Here is a 12,327-nt window from a genome sequence, read left to right on the forward strand (position 1 = left end):
GTCAGTGGGCATAAAAATATGCCTCTTTGGGAACTATTCAGGCACCTCCCCTTGGGTGTTCACACAGCCACCCAGGGGCTGCTGGGCCAGTCTCCTTAGGATGGGGGAAGCAGACACGTGCTGCCAGGCCTAAAGCACAGGCCTCAGCCTGTGAAGACGAGCGCAGAGGTGCCGTTGGTCTGGGTGTACTTGCCAGCTCATCCCCAGCCACTGCCAGGTGCTGAGGGCACAGTGGTACAGTGAAGACCCCAGTCAGGCCCACCCCTACCATTCATGTGTCCTGACCCCAGCATCACCCTGGGGATGGTCCAGCAGGGGTTGTGACCTTTCCACTTGGTCACAGGGACCCCAGCACAGGGAGCGCTGGCAGTTGGACCCCAGAATGCTGAGCCAGGCCAGGCCTCAGCAAAGGCCTGGTTGCCACGATAGCTTCTACTCTGCTTCTCAACTTTCTCAGGAAGCTGGTACCGGGAGTGGCTTCTTTCAACTCCAGGAAGGGTGGCTCCCCCTCCCAGTGTCAGGGCTGGACCTCCTGAAGTGCAGGCATGTTTTCCCTGAGACCTGGGCCCTGAACAGCCCAGGCCCAGCACAGGCTAGCCTAGTCCTGTGCTGGACTCCGTGGGGACATGGGACCCGACAGGCATCTTCTCCCCAGAGGTTCTGCCTCTTCTCTCACACAGATTATCTAACTTCTGTCCCTAGGCTATGGATCCACCAAGGACCTCGGAGGTCAGTAAATCCTGGGGTTAGCAGTCAGGCGGCCAACGTGTCAGGCTTATATGGCGCATGGCCAGAACCCTGGGATAAACTTTGTTATTTTACCAATGCCCCAACCAAATATCACTTTTCTATAAATGAAACATAAGCCAAGTCAAAGTTTTGTTTAAAAACGTGAATGCTGGGCTACCCATTTGGGACCCCTCTCGCTGCAGCAAGAGCTTTTGTCTCTTCAATAAACATACTTTTGCTTAAAAAACCCCAAAAACACGAATGCAGAAAAATGACTGGACTTGCATTGTTTTCGGAGCCAGCAAACCCTGCGGGCACCAGGTCCACACCCTGATTGGAATGTTCCCTGGTGACCTGCTGGGGATTCCGAGGGTGGAGAACACTCAGCTGCCTGCGGAGGCCTCACGCAGCCAGCAGCCGGAATGAGAGAGCCCCACCCGCTCCTGACACCCCCACTCACTCTCTGGAGAAAGGTGCCCTGGGTGCTCTCTCCTTGGGTACATTTGTGCAGGAAGTGCCAGGCACTGGGGCACAGGCATGAAAGGCAACAGGGTCTGCTCAGCAGCCTGAATGAGAGGCACTGAGAGATGGAGGTAACCAGCACTGCCAGCAGAAAACCAACCCCAACCACAAATTTAGTGAAGGAAAAAGCAGGTGAGATCAATTTTGTTGTTAATTCTCACCTGAGGATATTTTTTTCATTGGTTTTTTAGAGTGGAAGGGAAGGAGGGGGAAAGAGAGAAACATTGATGTGAGAGACATATGGATTGGCTGCCTCCCGCATGGGCCCTGACTGGGGTCAGGGATCGAGCCTGCAACCCAAGTACGTGCCCTTGACCAGGAATCAAACCTGAGACCCTACGGCGTGAAGGCCAGTCCTCTAACCACTTAGCACACCATCCAGGGCCAAGTGAAATCAATTTTATTAATACATTTCATTTACCCCAAATATCATTTCAACGTGTAATCAATCTAGAAGTTATTAGCAAGCTATTTTGCAGACTTTTTTTATAGTGAGTCTGTGAAACCCAGGATGTGTGTCATGCTAAAGGCTCATGTCACTGTGGTCCAGCCCCTTCCAATGCCATGCATGTCCCCAGGCCATGGTGGCTCTTCATCCAAAGAGGAGAGGAGTTTGCCTAGAGGACAGGTGGGGGCACCTTACGGCCAAAGGCACTGAGGTGGGGCTAAGTCAGGACTGTGAGGACCTTGAGGAGGGTTTAGACTTTGTCCTGGGGACATTCAAGGATCTCTGAAGGAAGAGCTTCAGGCAGGCTGACCTGAGGGGGGTGGTGGCTCAGGAGCAGACAAAGGATGGGCAGGATGCAGGCCTTGTCCTCATTCCACTTAGGAGTCAGACTGGCCTTCCAGCTGGCCTTCAGCTGCGCAGCCTGGCCAAGGAGCAGGAGGACAGGCTTGTGGGACTTCCAGTGGGGGTCCCTCTTGAAGGGCCAGCTTCTTGAGTTCATCACACTGCGGTACCCTCTGACCTTCCTCTGGGAACATTCGCCAGAAGAGGGGTGTCTGGGGGGCGGGGGCATGAGGACTGGCCTGGCCTGGGGCCCAAGAGGGCATGGGCCCAGGGCTTCAGGGAGGGGTCAAGGCAGGCCCTTGCTCCCAGTCCTGACAGTGGGGCCCGAGGGGGTATGAAGCTCGTTTATTCCTGGGAAGGCTGTACCCCTTCTCTGTGGGCGGTGGGCCCATTTCCCTGTTAGGGAGCAGGTCACATTGGGTTCCTGAATGCAGCCAGCAGGAGCCACAAACTGAGTTCCAGGCACCTGTACTTTGACCGTGGCCCCGCCTCCGTGCTTAGAGGGTGCTGACAGGCCTTTTGTTCGGGCCTCACTGCCTGGCTGAACTCCCTTTAAAAATGCCTGCAGTTCTTCCTGGCATTAGTCACTGCCTGGTGACTAAGCTCTGCTTCGGCAGTCTTTAAATCCTATCATCATTTCTCAACCTAGGGCTTTGAGAAGAAAAGTCGAAAATGCACAGCTCCTGGATTTGCGCCCCATTTTACAGGCACCTTCTTCCCACTGGGCGCCATGGGTTGCTGTCAGCGCGCCACAGATGTCACACTGGCCTTAGCGACTGCAAACGCAGCAGGCCCTGAGGCTCGTGTGCCCCCAGTAACTGACTGTTAGTGAAGGGAGACGTCGCCTTTCCCCCCCACAAGCAGTTCTGGCGATGCGATTCGTTTTAACCCCATCGAGCCAGCAACTTTATCTTAAATGAAAGACAATTATGTGCTGAAATCTGCTGATAGATTTGCCACAGAGAACTGGGGATGAGGGGGGAATTCGGGGGCCTTTATGTGATTGAGGAAGGAAAGGGTGTGTAGGCTGCTCCAACTTGATGGGTAACCAAGGAGCAGTCCCTGAGCAAGGCCTTCCGAGGGGACCGCTGTGCGCAGCTCCGTTTCTCTGTTCCCCCGAGGCAAGCATCCCTCGCTCTCCCGAAGTCAGACACTGTTTCAGGCTTCTCAGAGCTCTGCTCTCAGGCACATCCTCGGGTCAAAATAAAATTACTTGTCCTACATTCACACACAGTTTCTTTTCATGGAAATGACAATTTAAAAATATATCTTTATTGATTTCAGAGAGAGGAAGGGAGAGGGAGAGAGAGAGAAACATCAATGATGAGTCATTGATCAGCTGCCTCCTGCACGCCCCCTGCTGGGGATTGAACCTGAAACCCTCACATGTGCCCTGACTCGGAATCGAACCTCGATCTCCTGGATCCTAGGTTGATGCTCAACCCCTGAGCCATTGCCGGCAAGGCAACAATTTTTTAAGGCATTGGACAGAGCCCCCCTTTTTTTGTCTCCCCTCCCTCAGCCCCAGCCTCAACTACCCCATTCTAACTCACCTACACAACTCATCTGTCCCCAAACGGGGCCTGCTCCTCGCACACCCTGTTCACGTGGATCCTTTGGCTGGAAGGCACTTGAAGCTAAATCCCCAGGACGGCATGGGAGGCGCTCTGAGCGTCTCTGGAATGTGCCGTGAGCTCGGAGGCACCCCCTGGCTGAGTGGGAATCGGGTGCCATGGGCTTCCGTGAACCGTGTTTGCATATGTGCTTGTTGTTGACTTCTGTGTGCACAGAGGGCCTACGAAATTAGCACGGGTGTGCGCCCAGGGCTCAAGTCACCCCACTTAATCCCCCATATTGTTAATTGGGTCCTGGTGAGAGTTCATCTCCTGGGCTCTGTCCTCACTCTGGTATCTCATCACATAAGGACACTAATCCCATCGGATGAGGACCCCACCCTTATGACCTCATTTAACCATAATTCCTTGGTCCAAATGCTGCCACACTGAGGGGTTTGGGCCTCAACATATGGATTTGGGGGGACACAATTCAGTCCACAGCAGTGGTTTGGTGTAAAACACCTTAAGTTCTAGATTAGGGTCATCGTTAATAGGTTTCCACCCACCTGAATGAATGCCAGTTCTTTTTGTGGGGGGGTCATCCTGTACTTTGCTGGGTGGGGAGCCTGCCCCACCCGGAATGCAAGCCACTTTATCACCCTAACCCTTGGACAATCAAAAGTGGGCAGAGAGCCTGGCCAGTGTGGCTCAGCGGTTGAGCATCAACCTAGGATCCGGGAGACCGTGGTTCAATTCCTCATCAGGGCACATGCCCGGGTTGTGGGCTCGATCCCCAGTCGGGGGCGTGCAGGAGGCAGCTGATCAATGACTCTCTCATCATTGATGTTTCTATTTCTCTTTCTGAAATCAATAAAAATACATTTTTTTAAAAAAAGTGGGCAGAGCCCGGCTGGGCGTGGCTCAGCGGTTGAGTGTAGACCTACGATCCAGGCGATCAGGGTTCGATCCCCGGTCAGGGCACATGCCCAGTTGCGGGCTGCAGCCGATCAATGACTCATCATTGATGTTTCTATCTCTCTCTCTCCCCCTTCTTTCCTCTCTCTGAAATCAATAAAGATATATTTAAAAATAAAAATAAAAAAGTGGGCAGAGACCCAAATCACCCCCAGCTTGGGTCAACCACCTGGGCGCCACTGTCCATGGGAGGTTTCGGGAGACCCTTTGTGGGGACAGCATGTGCTGGAGAGGATTTCAGCAGTTTTTCTAGGATGTCGCTAGAATTAGTTTTCTTTATATTTGTCCTACTTAGCAATCACTCTTTCTTCAAATGGTGGGGCCGTGTCTTTCAGAAGATTCTCAGCTACTACTTGTTCATATACTGTTTCAAGCCCACTCTCTCTCCTCTCCACCTGGGACTCCAACTCCTCATGCGTGAGACCTTCCATTAGGTTCCAGGTGTCGTTTGTGCTCTTTCTGTGATTTTTAAAAATTCTGTTTTCTCTGTGGGCTTTGCTTTGCTACTTCCCAGTAATCTGCCTCCCGGTTCCCTCGTCCTGTCTGTGTCTAGCCTCCCGTCGAATCCGTCACTGGCTGGCTCCTGTCCGCTGTGTTTTTCTCCATAGCCTCACGCAGAGCTGGGAGGCGTTTCCCTGGCACACATTTATACAAGTGCCCCTCAACAGTTGGCACCCAGGTCCCCAGAAACGCTCACGCCTGTTAATCCAAAATTCCCACTACTGGAAACCTGACAGTAGGAGATAATTACGCGAGCGTGTGGGCCGGTGAAGCACGCACTCCAGAGCTGTTCGTGCGCGGGAATCGGGTCCACAGCTCCCTCGGGGAGAACCGGTTGCCAGGGGAGCCCCGGAGGCGCCGTCCAGTCCAGCCACACGACGCCTGCTGCTCTGAGTGAGCGGCGGAGAAAATACCAGCTTGTGTTTAGAGGCCACATTGCTCAAGCAATGTCTGCACATTTGAGGCTCCTCCACGCAACAGCGCTCCTGCCGCAAGCAGGGGGAGAGCTGAGCCGAACGGAGCAGCCAGGTAGCCCCCTTTTCCTGGGAACCCTGATCCCCGACCCAGCCCCACCTGGCCCAGCCCCAGCCCCAGCCGGCGGCGGTTAAATGAGACTCGACTGCAGTGAAACATCCATGAACTGAGACCAGGATTTGCTGAAGAAAAAAGGAAATATCCACGTATTGGAATAAAATACTGTCATGGAAAAGGCCAACACAGAACCATTTTGATGGACATGGAAAGATGTGAGCCATCACATGTTAATAAAAAGTAGGTTATAAAGTAGCCTGGTGACCCGATTCTTTTACTCTCATTAAAAAACATAAAAATTCTAGATTTACATCAGAATGTTATCAATGGGTTATACACATGATTTTTATTTATAAACCTGTGTTTTCTAAATTCAAAGATCTTATTTTTTAGAACGGTTTTATTAAAAAAATGAGCAGGGCGCGCTTATCCGGGCGTGGCTCAGCGGTTGAGCATCGACCTAGGATCCTGGCGATCGAGGTTCGATTCCCGGTCAGGGCACATTCTTGGGTCGCAGGCTTGATCCCCAGTAGGGGGTGTGCAGGAGGCAGCTGATCAGTGACTCATCATTGATGCTTTTCTCTCTCTCTCTCCCTCTCCCTTCCTCTCTCTGAAATCAATAAAGATATATCTTTTTAAAAATCCAAAGATCTAAACTACTCTTTCCCCTGTCATTCCACTTCATTATTTATAGTAAGAAAGTAATAAAAATGCACACCAAGATTGACTTACAAATGACCAATGAAATATTTGTAACAATAAAAGCTGGAAACAATCTACCTATTAATAGGGGATTAGTTAGAGAAAGTCATGTAACTCCACATGATGGAAACAATGTAGCCATGAACAACCATTGAGAAATATTGGAGGTTATGTGAAAGTATAAAAATATTATGTATATACACAATATATTACAACCCCAATTTTTAAAAAATCTAACATCAATATGTTTCTTGAGCACTTACCATATATTGTATAAAACCAGATGTACATAGAAAGAAGACCAGAAAGCTATACACCTCAAGACAATGAACTTGGACAGTGAGGGGTTTCATTCTCTTTGTAATGTCTATAACCTTTCCCAGCTTTCTGCAACTGAGTTTCTCCTAGAACTAGAGGAACAGTGAATGGTGAAGAATCTCTGGGAGTGCACTGTGTAGTAAGGAAAGCAACCATTGCAGCCAAGTTAATCCCACTCCATCGAGGTCAGCAAACTTGCCTCCAGTTAGCTGGGAGGAAAATCCAAGTGCTCGGGTGGAAGAGGGAGGAGCTCCGAGCAAAAGAGAGAATTCCTTCAGTTTTCTTCATCTTTTTCCTTGGTGAATAAGTCGTCTTACCAGACCCCCTGAGGATCTAAAATTCTCAGCTATTGGCCCTGATTTTGAATCTTTCTTAAAAAAATGTTTAATATGTTCTTATTGATTTCAGAGAGGAAGGGAGAGGGAGAGAGAGAAACATCAATGATGAGAGAGTCATTGATCCAATGCCTCCAGCACACCCCCTACTGGGGATTGAGTCTGAAACCCAGGCACGTACCCTGACCTGGAATCGAACCGTGACCTCCTGGTTCATGGGTCGGTGCTCAACCACTGAGCTGCACCAACTGGGCTGAGTCTTTTCTTATGAAGTATCACTAAGGAGGGAGAGAAAGCACTTCCAACAAAGGCTGGTTAGGAATAGAGGGTGAGGTTCAAGGTTATTTCTTTGGGTGCAGGGGCTGTGAGCGGTGACAGCCCCTTGTGGGCTTAGGCGGACACTTATGACGCACTTTTATGAACTCCTGGGAGAAAACTCTCCAGATGGCCTTGAGCTGTGTCACGCGGAGCCTGCGAGATCAGGAGGCTGTCACAAGGCCAGCTCACTGACCCAAGACTGCGAGGTGAGCTTCAAACCAGACGAGCATGTTTGAGGATTAAAGTTCAATGGCACCTGGACAGCTCAGGAAAGAATCTGGGGACTTCCATAGTGTTTCAGAAGACGCTGGTCCAAAGTGCTTTAAAGGTTAAAAAAATCTTGGCTATTCCCAAGAGGAAAGAAAAAAAAAACCCAATTCTCTAATAAAACTAAAAATCAAAACAAAACAAAAAAACTGTAACCCAGGCTTCTGGTTCAGTTGTTACTGTGAAAAAAGACGTTCTGGAAACGTCCAAAAAAAAAATTCCCGAAAGGATGGAGCCACTTCTTAAATATGGAAGGATTTCAAACTAGATTCTTCAGTCCTTAAAAATGGTAGCTTAGCCTGGTCAGCATAGCTCAGCGGTTGAGCATCGACCTATAATCTAGGAGATCGCAGTTCGATTCCCGGTCAGGGCAAGTGCCCGGGTTGCGGGCTCGATCCCTAGTAGGGGGCGTGCAGGAGGCAGCCGGTCAATGACTCTCATCATTGATGTTTCTCTCTCTCTCTCTCCCTCTCCTTTCCTCTCTCTGAAATCAATAAAAATATATATATTTTAAATAGCAGCTTTGAGTCATTCCAGCAGTCATGAGAGAAAGTGGAATTCCCCCCACCTTCCCTTTCACTAGGGCCAGGGGAAATCTGCACCAATGAAAAGGCAACTTGACTGAGCACCGGCTCATGTCAAGCCCCGTTCTCAGTCTCCACGCGGTCAGTCTTCTGACTCCCTTTAACACCACTTTGGTGGAGATACTGTTATTTCTCCATTTGAGGAGATGGGGACACTGAGTCCCTGAGTTGACCTAATTTGTCACTCTAAGGTGATAGGGCCATTGAAGGAGCTGGACTCCGACCTGGGCAGTGTGGCTCCAGAGTCCAGAGCTCACCCCAATGTGTTAACTATATTTTCTTATTTTTTGTATTCTTGACACTCTGCCATCTGAGGCCTTGCTGACAGAGAGACCTCCCCTCCCAGGGCCTGCCAGGTCTCAGAGACTGCAGTGTGCCTTTCACATGCAAACTAACCTATCCAGAGCCCACAAAGGCAACTCGAGCCTTTATCTGGCCCTTACACTCCAGGAAGCACTAACTCCCGATCTTTAAGGCCCCAGGACTGGGGACCAGACAAATGGAGACAGCCCCCATGTCCAGAGCCTGCCAAAATTACTCCAACTAGTCAATAGTCAGCCAGTTTACCTGCCTGGCCTGGCCTTTCTCATGGAAACCGAAGCAAAGGTCCTCTCCTGGACTCCACCCACTTGCCTCTCCAGTTACCCTCTACCCCAGGGACCCTTGGGGGGCGGGGAGGGATCTCTTCCTAACTAGCCCAGGGCTGCCCTGGCAGGGCACTGTGGCACGTTAGGGGTAGTGCTCTCTCCTAGAAAAGAATGCTCTGCGGCGGAGGGGAATTTGGGAATGAGTGGGAGGGGTCCTATGGGGCTCTGCACCCACCCCGTCGCAGAGGTGAGGCAGCCCAGCCAGCACCTGGCTGGCCAATATATTGAAAGGTGTTCACTATCTGATTCATCAAGAGGTTTGCTCTTGGACTGGTAATTACTGGCAATTGACAGTGCTCATAAAAATACCAAATTAACTCAGCTGCCTGGACAGTGTCTCTCAGGCGTGGGTAGCCTCACAAGCATTTGGAGAGCTGAGAGAGTGCAGGCTCAGTGAGACCAGATAGGGCTGGCACTAGCTACTTTACTAGGTTCCCCAGGTGACTCTCATGTGACCAGTTTGGGAACCACAGGCACTGGGAATGAGGAACAGAGATTCAAAAGCCCAAGGAAGAGTGAATTCACCAAAATGCCAGGATTTTGACCTCTGGCCACTTGGGTCCTCAGTCAAGGAGCTGGTTGATGGGATGGGGCCTGAGGATGGGGGAGGGTGCTTATGGGGTTTGCCCAGAGAGAGGGAGGGACCTCAGTGATAGATCAAGGTGAAGAGGGGGTGAAATCAGCTGCGGAGAAAGAGGGATTCCTTAGCCCTCCTAAGAGCCAAGGGTGGTTGACCTCGTAGAGCAGGATTAAGAAAAGGGCAGTGGGTGGGCCACCTTGAATTCCAGGGCCTCCGGCCCAACAACACTGTCACTATCTGTAAGCTTCACTCCTACCATATAGGATGTTTGTGAAGATTGTTTAAAGAAATAAAAAGAAACAACCCAAAATGAAGTCACTTATGCTAGGCCAAACTAAACTAAATAATGTCACCAAACTAAAACTTAATAACTAATTATGGTTGCACCCTCTCCCTGGAGTGGACTTTTAAATCTGTCAGTCAAGAAATTACTAATCAATACTAGTAAAGAATCTGCCTGATAGACACCCTGCCTCCCACTGAGGGAACAGGAAGGTGCTTGGCTGAAATAATCCATTCTTTTAAAAAATGTGTTTTTATTGATTTTTAGAGAGAGGAGGGGAGACGGAGAGATAGAAACATCTACGAGAGAGAAATCATCGATCGGCTGCCTCCTGCACACCCCCTACTGGGAATTGAGCCCACAATCTGGGTATGTGCCCTAACTGGGAATCGAACCCGCCAGGGCTGAATTTTGTTTTTTTTTTTAACAAGATTGTCCAAACCTGTAGAGAATTTTTATGAGTTTATTTGAGCCAAACTGACAACAATTGCTGGGAAGCAAAATCCTAACGTCTAAGAAAATGCTCTGGAGAAGGGCAGTTTTACAGCTTATTTTACGCATTAGAATCAAAGAGACGTAAGGAGGGTCAGGTGAAATCCATTGGCGGTAGAGAGGCGAAATGGGAGAAAGCAAGGCAGGGAAATCTCTGGGTTGAATAGAGTAAAATGAAGAGATACATTCTTCTTTTACATTGGCGGGTATGTGGCAGGCAGTTGGACTTGAGCAGAGGAAGGAGGACCAGCCAGGTACAGAAGGTCACCAGGGCAGAAAGCCCCGGGTGCCTAGCAAAGGACAATTACAGGGTGGGACCTCGCCCTAATCTTTCCTCCCCTAGCACGTCACTCATCATGCAGTTTGGACCCCCTGACCTTTCCTCCCTGGAGATAACATCTAGGCCTCAGTTGTGTTTCAGCTCCAGGCCCAGAAAGAGCAGCAAAACCAGACTAACGACACCAAGGCTGACCTCAGGACCAGCTGCCTTGACTAATGACCCCGTCCTGGTGCCGACCAATCAATCAGTGGCGAAGTACACCCTTTAAAGACACACTTGGAAAGCTGCTGAATATTCTATTGAGATCTTCCCCTGGGACCTCCCCTAAAATCTCCACCCTTAAACCCTTAGGAGGAAGCACCCAGCATGCTCTCCCTCCCGGACCTTGATGCCCCAAGCCTTTCCCTTTCCCTTCCCCCCCCACCCCCCAGGTGCATCAGCTGTACCTTCCTGCATCACTTCAAGCTCCAAGGGCCCTTCCTTTACCTCTATAACTTGTTTCCTAAGCCCACCTTTTCTACAAATTACTTCTACCTCTGTGATTTTCCCAGTAAATGTGCTCTTATAGTTTGAGTCTTGGCTCTGAATTCTTTCCTAGCCAGAACTCAAGTACCAAGGTTGCTGAACCCAGGTCTGGTAGGACCCCACCGGTCTAACAACCAGTATAGGATAGTTAATAATGAATATTGAATACACACAGAGATGGCATTTGGGGGACAAGATAACGAGGAGGGGTTCCTCTTTGGTCTTGTGCTCTGGTGGTCGGGTGGGACATTGTGCCCCAAAGGGTCTGGAAAAAAGGAGATTATTCTGTTTCCAAAGATATGCTATCTTAGATGCAAAAAGATGATAGGCTCACTTAAGATAAAGATTGACCTTTGTCAAGGAAGCTACAGGCCTAGGCCGTGACTACCACCACGACCCACTTTTAGTTAAGAATTTTTGTGTTCAGATCATTCTGTGGTGTTACTTTCAGTCTCTGAGTTTGTAGGCCCTGCCATGCTGGCCTCTCCTGAGCTTGTCAGTTTTAGCATGTGGTCCCTTTTTCGTCCACAGTGTTACAGGACTGACGAGGTCTATTTGCCCCTGTCCATCAAAGCCCTATAAGACAGGAACAGGGGCTTGCAGCAAAGAAAGTAAGGGTTTGTTTTTAGGAGGTGGCCCAGCCCAGAGACACATGGTGACTAAGGGAGTTAGGGTTGTGGTCAGGATTGTGGTCTCTACTGATTGGTTGCTGCTAGTGTAGGGTGTATTGATGGTGTATCTCGCCCTGATGTCAACCGGAGTGTTGCTTCCTCCGGTCTCTCCCTTTTCTGGGCCTGCAGCTTAAATGCAACTGAGGCCTGAATGTTATCTCCAGTTTGACTGAAACTCTGTCTCTGTGGTCAACAGACCCAAGGCTTTGTTCCTAAGATTATTTGATGCTGGCCAGACTCTCATTGTCCTGCCCTGGCCAGTGTGGCTCAGGTGGTTGGGTGTCATCCCATCCACAGACAGACAGGACACGGGTTTGACTCTCGGTCAGGGCATGCGCCCAGGTTTAGGTCTCGATCCCAGGTCGGGGGCGTGCAGCAGGCAGCGGATCAACAGTTCACTCTGACATCGTTTGCCTCTCTCTCCCCCCTTCCAGCCCTCCCTCTTGAAAATCAATAATATAAGAGAAAAATGTATATAACCTCACTGTCATGAGAGCTTAATATTAAGGGAGTGGACATGCAAAGGCGAAGGAGACGGGTGAGTCAGGTGCTGGATTCGGCCAGTTTGAATGAAAAGCAAAGAAAGGAGAAAGGTCCTACGAAAAAGAAATGAAGTTTCTACCTGGAGACAAGAGGATTAAATGTGTTAAACGTGAGAAATGTGTTGAGCACATAGTAAGTGCTCAATAAATGTTAGCTACTATTAATGAACAATTATTAA

The sequence above is a fragment of the Miniopterus natalensis genome, chromosome 6 (assembly GCF_054644295.1).
Source record: "Miniopterus natalensis isolate mMinNat1 chromosome 6, mMinNat1.hap1, whole genome shotgun sequence".
Lineage (NCBI taxonomy): Eukaryota > Metazoa > Chordata > Mammalia > Chiroptera > Miniopteridae > Miniopterus > Miniopterus natalensis.